Raw genomic sequence first — 9,845 nt, 5'->3', positions numbered from 1 at the left:
AAAATGTCGTTTACAGATCTGGGACTCAGTTGTGGACACTACATTGCCTCATGGACCTTGATTCATGGAGGGGGGGAATCATTTGTTGACAAGATGTTGTTCCTTTGCCACATATAGATCTGGCAACGTTTTCAATATTAAAATAGCGGAAGAAATTGGGAATGCTCAGAAGAGCAACCCGAGGAGAATAGAAACATCTGAACCAAGCACGATGCAGGCATAAATACATCATCAGTTTTTCCTCACACTCCTATAATGGTGATTTTATCGTATTTCCTAAAAGTAAAAGGTTCACAAAAGGCAACAGCGATATTTGAGCCTCCAAAATCTACACTGGCATTACTTTGAATGACTTAATAATTTGTATATGCAAAATATATGGGCAGACCATCACTTATTAAGTGAAACTGAGGTGGTGTCCCTTAACTTAATGCATTACATATGCAGATTACCCTATAAGTACACTATTTATAGATCAGGCAGTCCTCTGATTATTTTATGAAATCGCTTATGACTCACAAAAGCCCAAAGTAGTCACCTATTTGAATGCACACTTTACAGATGCAGAAAGTAATGCTTAAGAGGTCTATTTACCCAAGAACACACACCTATTACTCATCTCAGCCAGGCATAGAGGAACACACTTGTAATCCCAGCACCTGGGAAGCAGAGACAGGGTGGTAACCCCAAGTTCTAGACCTACAAATTTGGTCAACAAAGCAAATTCCAGGCCAGCCAGGGCTACATAAGGAGACTGTCTCAATCATAAATGAACAATTACTCATTTCAACAGGAGCAGTCTGCGGCTACTGCCTACACCCTTAATTGTAAACTACAGAATGCTACTATTATTAACTGCTAACATTTCAACTGTTTCCAGCCACAAACATTGCTTTTTGTTTGTTCTGTTTTTGACGTCTAAAGGCAAGGTTTCTCTGTGTAGCCCTGGCTGTCCTGGAACTCACTCTCTAGACCAGGCTGGCCACAAACTCAGAGATAGGCCTACCTCTGCCTCCCAGGTACTGGGATAAAAGTGTGTGATACCTTGCTTGGCTCCATGCAGTGTTTTTATAAGTATTCTTTGTCGGGGCTGGAGAGATGGCTCCATGATTAAGAGCACCACCTGTTCTTCCAAAGGTCCTGAGTTCAATTCCCCACAACCACATGGTGGCTCACAACCATCTGTAATGATGTCTGGTGCCCTCTTTTGGCCTGCAGGCAGAGTACTGAGAATACTGTATACACAATAAATAAATAAATCTTAAAAAAAAAAAAGTATTCTTTGTCCTGTAACCTGGAATAAAGATGGAAGTTTCTTGTTTGTTTTTTGTTTTTTAAAGACAGGGTTTCTCTGTAGCTTTGGAGCCTGTCCTGGAACTAGCTTTTGTAGGCCAGGCTGGCCTTAAACTACAGAGATCAGCCTGCCTCTGCCTCCCAAGAGCTGGGATTAAAGGTGTGCACCATCACCACCTGGCAAAAGGGAACTTTCTTGAGAGTGGGTCTCAGGCCTTCATGTTCATGCAAATGAGATCTCGGCTTGTTATAATACCTCCCAGAGTTTGGGACTCTGCAGGTGTGTGGGGAGGCCTGAGAATTTGCATTTCTCACAGCGCCCAGGGGATTCTGTGACTGCCACTCTAGGAAACCAGTTTACCACTACTACAGCAGAGGCTGGCGAACTTCAGGAAAGAATCAACTACTATGTTCCTCTCCCCTCCTTTTATAATCTTTCAAAGCAGAAAATAAAATTCTCAACTTAACTCTAGGCCTATACAAAAGCAAGCCTCAGGCAACCCCTGCCATTAAGACACACAGCAGTAAATGGTTACCAGTTTAAAAAAAAAAAAAGACCCAGCAATCTCCAATTTTAGTAAATTACTCTAACCAAATCCCACAAGTAGCTAGCATTTTTTATTCCTAAATGTCTCTCTAGTCTGCTCTCTGAATACCTCTGCATTCTGATAGTCTTTGGCCGGGGTTGACCCTGTTTCATCTTTCCACGAGACAGTAACAGACTCGTTAATCTCTCTGTCTTTCAAAATCACCATGAAGCAACCACTGTGTCCATGGGCCAAGATGGGAGGTCAGACTGAAGGATACCTGAAGGCCAAAAACCTGTCACCCTTCATTTCATATATATATATATATGAAAGACAAGGAGTAGCAGGATCACATTTACTTCCCTTAACCATATAACTTGACCATTGTTTTCTATTAGTATATAAATAAACTTAATTTTTTTCCCCAATGGCTAGCCAGGTTAGTTTAGGTAATCAAATAAATTAGAAAATTAGGATATAACCAAAGTAAGGGCAAAGTATATATTTGCACATTTTTGCCACAAATGAAAATCAATGGATTAATAAAACTTAATGAGAAACCAACATCTGATTGATAAGAAACATAACAACATAATCATCTATTTAAAAGGATGTCTGACAGGGGGAAAAAAGTACATAGTATTAGTAAAACCTAAAGGGAGAATCTTCAGTTAGAAGTTAAGATTAATTCATCCCTTCAAAAATAAAAGCCCTGTGAGGGGTGTGTGTGTGTGTGTGTGTGTGTGTGTGTGTGTGTGTGTGTGTGTGCAGGACACACACATATCTAAAGCTCTAAAATTAATATTTAAGAATATTCTGTGGCCGGGAAGTGATGGCACACACCTTTAATCCCAGCTCTCAAGGAGGCAGAGGCAGGCAGATCTCTGTGAGTTCGAGGACAGCCTGGTCTACAGACTTAGTTCCAGGACAATCAGAGATATACAAAGAAACCCTGTCTTGGAAAAAAGTAAAAAATAAAAAATGGCCAGTGGAAGAAAAGATACCCAAGAGTCAGAGCGGCAGTTCAGTGAACAAAGGCACTTGCCACCATAGCGAACAGACTGGGGCCTGAGTTTGATCCCTAGGACCCACGTGGCTCAAGTATAGAACTGACTTCCACACATGCATAAGTATAGTGGCACGCTCTTTCATGTGTGCACATACGCACAAGTAAGTGTAACAATAACAATAACATTTTAAAATCAGAGAGAGACTCTGTCTTCTGTCAGCATGACATGTCTCACCTCAGCAACAAACGTCCACAGCCTTTGAGCAAGTCTTCTTTACTGAAAAAATAATAATAGAGAATTCTAGGGCTTTTCTTTAATACACCTGGCTTTTTTTTTTCCCCAAGACAGGGTTTTTCTGTTCTCTGTAGCTTTGGAGCCTGTCCTGGAACTAGTTCTTGTAGACCAGGCTGGCCTTGAACTCATAAGATCTACCTGCCACTGCCTCCCAAGTGCTGGGATTAAAAGTGTGGGATAGATTAAGGCCAAAACGTCTTTTCCTCTCCATTTCATTATTTTGTATAAAACAGATCACACATCCAGAAAAATACAATAGCTATATCCATTTTATACTTGCTTCAGCTTTTAGAGGCACGCAGAACCAAAACTCAACCTACCAATGATTAGATTATAAAACTGCCAAAATAATTCATCTGGACTGGTTGAATGCTAATCGATTCTATGCAGGACTCCTGAAGCTATGATGATAGGCAGAATCACCCCAGGCTGAGTGACGGAAGAGACAACGTGACCCTGGAAAAGTGGAACTTTAAGAAAATAGAAATAAGGAAAGCAACCCCTGTGCTGAGTCACCTGGAGTCCAGAGGGGAAATGCCTTATGTGTTCATCCAGAATGGGCTGTTATTAGTCAGACAGGGCCACTCTGGCCGTTGCTGGGCTGCAGGTGGGCTTCACTCACTAGGCCTTACAGTCCGAATATAAAATGCCTTAACGCTCTCCAGCTCTCCTCTCCGCCTTCATGCCCACCCGCACTGTGGAGACCTCATCAGGAGATATTTTGATTATTGGGAACTGGCCTCGCTCTATGTGAATGGAATTCTGGCCATTCCTTGATCAGGCCCTATGGATTAAGTTAGTGTCAAAGAATACCTCTGAGACAGAGTTCTCAGGTAGTAGGAGATTGCCTCAGACAAGTCAGAGTTGAAGTGAAAGACCCCTGGTGTGAGGAGACTCTCAAGTCTCGGATAACACGACCCCCCCCCCCCCCCCAAGTAACTCACGAGAGACCATCCTTGCTGCAATCACACGAGGTTTATTCAACAAGACAGGAACCAGTGCACTGAGGCCGAGACTCATAACCCACGCAGGGGAGGAGTTTGACCCCGAGTAACTGGGAGAAGGAGTTTTTAAGGGAAGAAACCACAGCCCAGTAATTCGAATGGGGTAGGGAGGGCATCATAGAAAATTCCGATAATACCAATGATGATCACAAGGTGGCAACCCCTGGTTCAAGATTATTCTCAAGATTACAATCTAACTTTATCTTCAGCTAGTTCCTGAAATAGAGTCACTGAACCTGCTAATCCTAGATTTCTGATTCTTCCCTCCCTGCTTAGATTTTTGGCTCTATTTTTTCCTGCTAGGGGGATCTGGATTTATCCAGGTCTTTTCATAAGAACCAATTTCCACTGAAATATGGAAGTGTGGAGCACGTGGTCAGACGCCATCTTCCTCATTGAGTGCTTCTCTGAAACTCAGTAGATCAGTTCAAGGATGGAATTTTTAGAGTAGAGGTTACTTATAGTGTTTAGAATGATTGCTGGTAGGGTGTGTATTACATGTATGAGTCCCATGGTTAAAAAAAAAATGTAAGCCAGACGTGAGCCTTTGTTTCTAGTATACAAGAGAGAGGCTGAGCAAGAGGATCACTTGAGCCCAGTTCAGGGGTAGCTTGGGTACAAGGCAAGAGTCTTGGTAGGGGGAAGAAAGGAAAGGAGGGTTGGGAGAAAGAAAGCAAGGGGAAAAAAAACCACTATCAAGAGAACTCAATACAGTACTGCGTAAAGTCAAACTATATAAACACAGTAGGCATAAAGATGGCTGGACTAGGTGTCCCAGCCCCACCTGACTGTTCCCTAGTCCCTTTTGAGTTAAATACTTCGTTTGGGGGCAGAGCAGAGAAACCATGGTGAGTGTCTTAAATGGAGTCAAATTTACTCATCTCTTCCAATAAGCAGTATGTAAAACTGTTCAAGGCAGCAAGAACAGAGCTGCAGAAAAATACAGGCAGGAGGCATAACAGCTCACCGTGAACCTTCTGACTGAAAAACACTTCTACACAGAGACTATCCACCGGTGCACACCGTGACAGCACCGCGTCCTTTCTACCTCCAGGCCAGCTTAGAGAGGAACACAGCCAAGCATCCTTTGTCCAGGGTCAGCATCAGCCCCATCTCCCACCTATGTGTTTCCAGGGTAACTGCTTCCTTATTGTCTGGTAGCTGAGGTGGGCTGGTGTTCCATGGCTGCAGAACACTTATCTCAGCAGAAGCAAGGCAAAGCTTTGGGGTTAAGGCATGAACCTCCCACTGAATCAAGATGTGCCCCATCTTTCTCATCAGACCATAAGCCTGGTTTTCTAAACATTTAGTCTACATCCTCTGGCCTCCAGACAGCCACTCTGAACTCTGCCTTATCTCACTGTATGTATATGGCTTGGCACCTGCTCAGAACTGGCAGGAGCTCCCATTGCTCGCCTCTGTGCAGTCAGGCTTTAGTGACTCAGTGCGGCCTCATCCTAACTCCAGAAACATGACCCCAAGTTACCCACGCTCGTGGTGGTGACCTGAAAAGGGAAACAGAACTGAAAGTAACAGATTGCTATTACTCGAAGTAAAACACGTTGACATGCTGGTAGCGTTAGAATCAAAGATTTGCAGGGTGTGGGTTTCCCTTTTTTTGTGTGTGTGTGCGGGGCGGGGGGGGGGGGAGACAGGGTTTCTTTGTGTAGCCCTGGCTGTCTTGGGACTCATTCTGTAGACCAGGCTGGCCTTGAACTCTTTCACCAGCCTCTGCCTCCTGAGTGTTGGGATTAAAGGCATGCGCTGCCACCACCCGGGTTTGTTTTTCCTTCTAATTAATGAAAAGTATATAGAATTCAAACCAGGCAATGATGGTGCATGCCTTTAATCCCAGCACTAGGGAGGCAGAAGCAAGCAGATCTCTGTAAGTTCGAGGCCAGCCTGGTCTACAAGAGCTAGTTCCATGACAGGCCCCAAAGCTACAGAGAAACCCTGTCTCAAAAAACCAAATAAATAAATTATATATTTATCAAAAGACTTCCAGTACCTTAAGTAAATGAGTAAAAAGAAAATTGGGGGTGGAGCTTTTCTACAAGAAGTAGAGAGATTATTTTGTTGTTGTTTGTGTTTTTGAAGACAGGGTTTCACTTGTGTACTGGAACTCACAGATATAGAGAGGTTTTACAAGCACTTACTAATAAAGATGGGCTGCGGAGACGGCTCAGAAGGCAAAGCGCCTAATGTGCAAGCCTGCTGACCTGAGATTGATCCTGGAACCTTCCCAAAGGTGAAAGCAGGAAACCAGTTCCACAAAGTTACCTCTGACCTCCACACACTTGCTCCATCATGGGTCTCCCTCCCATAAATAAACCAATATTAAAATAAGATAGAGTTTCTCGGTTATTTGTGTAGATGTATTTCTTTAAACAGTGGTTTAAACCAGACCCTAGGTCTACACATATTTGAGGATCTTGTAAAATCACAAACATTTTGCATATATATGTATAATTGTGGGGGTTTTTTTTCCCTGAAAGGGCACATTTCATTGGCTCCTAAAACACATTTAGAACCCAAAAGGTTAGACAGAGTATGTGGCTCGAGTCAATAATGTTTGTTTAGCTCTGGAAGCCTGGAGTTTGATCCTAGCACCACACACCAGGTAGGGAGCACCGCACATGCAGGTAAAGTAGCAGACACTTTCAATCATCAGAAGCTGGGGCATCCACAGCTGCAGAGTGAGGCTAAGGCCGGCCAGGTGGTCACGGACTAGACAACAGTGACAAGTGCATGGTCTTCAGACACAGTCCCCAAAGAGGAAATACACTTCCTTTGAGGTAATCTTAGAAAACCAAATTTAAAAAAAAAAAAAGAAAGAAAAAAGAAAAAGAAAAGAAAAAAAGAAAAAAATATCATAAACAAAGTCCTAGCTATTCAAAGAAAATCCAGGGTTGAGGAGAAAGTTCAGTGCCAGAGGGCTTCCGTAGTATGAGCAAGTCCCTGGGTTCAATCCCCACCACCGCCAAAAAGAAAAAAAGAAGAGAAAATCTAAAATCTAATGTAACATACACACAAGGTAAAATTTAAATGGCTAGTACAGCTTACGTGCCCTGAAAGTTTGATAAAATCTTTATCTATATTGCTTCTATTTTCTAATAGGCTAAAAAGACGATGAGATACTTTGTACAAAGCTGCCTGTTTTCCATCAGGATTATAACCAAATCTAAAGTTTGGAAAGGGGATAATAACGCATGTTGAGCTTCCCTCCCCAAACATAGGATGTTATTTTTTTTTGTTTGTTTATTTTATTTTGAGTCAGTGTCTCACAATATAGTCCTCAATTCCTTCTCTTTTCTTTCTATTTTTTTTTTTTTTTCGAGACAGGGTTTCTCTGTGGCTTTGGGGCTTGTCCTGGAACTAGCTCTTGTAGGCCAGGCTGGCCTTGAACTCCCAGAGATTCACCTGCCTCTGCCTCCCAAATGCTGGGATTAAAGCTGTAGCCCTCAATTTCAATGGTCTGGAACCTGTTATATAAACCAGGCTGGCCTCAAACTAACAGAGATGCAGAGATCTGCCACCTCTGCCTCCTGGATGCTAGAATTGAAGAAGTATGCCTGCATCATAATAATAGGATTTTTAAAAAATAAATAAAGCTGAGCATGATGGCTCAAACCTGTAATTCCAGCACTCCTGAGGCTGAGGTAGGAGATTATCAAAAGTTTGAAGCCAGAGGTCTGAAGAGAAGGCTCAGTGTTTAAGAGAACTTGTTGTTCTTTTTTTTTTTAAAGATTTATTTATTTATTATGTATACAACATTCTGCCTTCATGTATGCCCGCATGCCAGAAGAGGGCACCAGATCTCATTATGGATGGTTGTGAGCCACCATGTGGTTGCTGGGAATTGAACTCAGGACCTCTGGAAGAACAGTGAGTGCTCTTAACCTCTGAGCCATCTCTCCAGCCCCGAACTTGTTGTTCTTACAAGTTCTTACTTGTTGTTCTTACTTGGGTTTGATTCCCAGCACCCACATGGTGATTCACAATCATTTGTAACTTCAATTACAAGGGATCCTTTGCCTAGGACACCAGGAATGCACGTGGTGCACATACATACATGCAGGTCAAACAATCATACATATACAACAAAATAAATCTAAAAACAAAAATATGAAGCCAACCAGGACTACAAAATTTCAGATCAGCAAGAACTACAGAGTAAAATCTCATCTTAAAAGAAAAAAAAAAGTCATAGCCAGGTAGCACACACCTTTAGGGTTAGGAGAGAAACAGAAGCAGGTGGATCTGTGTGAGTTCAAGGCCAGCCTGGTCTACAGAGCAAATTCCAAGATAGTCTGTAACACAGAGAAACCCTGTCTCGAAAAACAAAACAAAAGTCATATTTATTAATTCATAAAGTCATATTTTTTTATTAATTATGTGTTTTCAAGGAATGTACATACTGTGGAAAGGATGCATGCAAAGAAGGACTTAGCACAATAAAGTTTAAGATTTGTACACAGTGAGAACAGAGAAAAGAAACGAGTGTAAGAATTGCTAGAAGGGATGGCACTTAAGCTGAGGTAGCAGTGGCTTTGTCTGTGTTTTTTGATGAGTCACTCTCAAGCTAGAAAATGATTCTGTCCCTGGGCTCTGTCCCCAGGCCTGTGAGTTGTCTTGCAGGTGGAGCCGGACAGAAAGTGCACAGCTTCCCGATCACTGCCCAGGCCCAGGCTACAGCAGGGATGAGCTGGCAACCACAGCCTCGACTGCTGCCAGAGCAAGTTCAATTCAGGTCACAGTCTTCAATAGCACCACACCTCAGAAAGGGGGAGGGAGGCAAAGAAAGAAACAAGTGTTCTGCCTGAGCTGGACACTGGTGGTGCACGCCTTTAATCCCAGCACTTGGGAGACAGAGGCAGGTGGATCTCTGAGAGTTCAAAGCTAGCCTGGTCTACATAGGAAATTCCAGGACAGCCAAGGCTGTTATACAGAGAAACCCTGTATCAAAACCATCCCCCCTCAAAGAGTATTCCCCTTGTACACATATTGTAGAAAAACATCTCATGCAAAATCCACTTTCATCACAGAAGCGATGAGCAAGAATGTGTCCACTCAAGGACAAACTACATTTCCTCCCTATTTTTGTCTGCAAACTGAGAAAATGTGTAACAGCTTTAAGCATTTAGAAGCTGTACTTTTGTTTCTCATAGCATGGGGAGAAGTCTGGTGACACTTCTTATAAAAGTAGAATCTTGAGGGACTCGAAGCAGAAGCTAGGACAACAATCAATCAGAAGGCTGGAGAGGAGAACAAACAAAACGGCCGGGCTAGCAGAAGCGCTTGTGTGCAAGCCTGAGGCCCCGAGACTGAACCCCTGAAAGGAGAAGGAGCGAACGGATTCCAGAGAGCTGTCCTGAGCTCCACGCGTTAATGTGAAGTGTTGGTGCCCACTGCCATCTCCCCCCACACCACAATAAAAATAAAGTTTAAAAACTGAAATCTATAGAGCAATTGTTGATTCCTGCCCATTTGCTTGGGGATAATTTTTCCAATCATGCCTGGTATGAGAAATACACCATCATTGCTAATTTGATGGGTACAGAAAAGCAGCACCCAGCAAAGGAGCACGTTCAAGGTACTGTGTGTTTTCACATCATAGAGCCTCTGTTGTCTGTGCTATTGCTTTACTTGCTAAGCCAAGATACTTTCACAGTAGCAATAGAGGCCCATGAAGAAAAAGCTCCTTCTGGTCGAAAGAA

Source organism: Myodes glareolus, chromosome 8 (genome assembly GCF_982192425.1).
Source record: "Myodes glareolus chromosome 8, mMyoGla1.1, whole genome shotgun sequence".
Lineage (NCBI taxonomy): Eukaryota > Metazoa > Chordata > Mammalia > Rodentia > Cricetidae > Myodes > Myodes glareolus.
The sequence above is the reverse complement of the archived record's forward strand: the minus strand, read 5'-3'. Positions refer to the sequence as shown.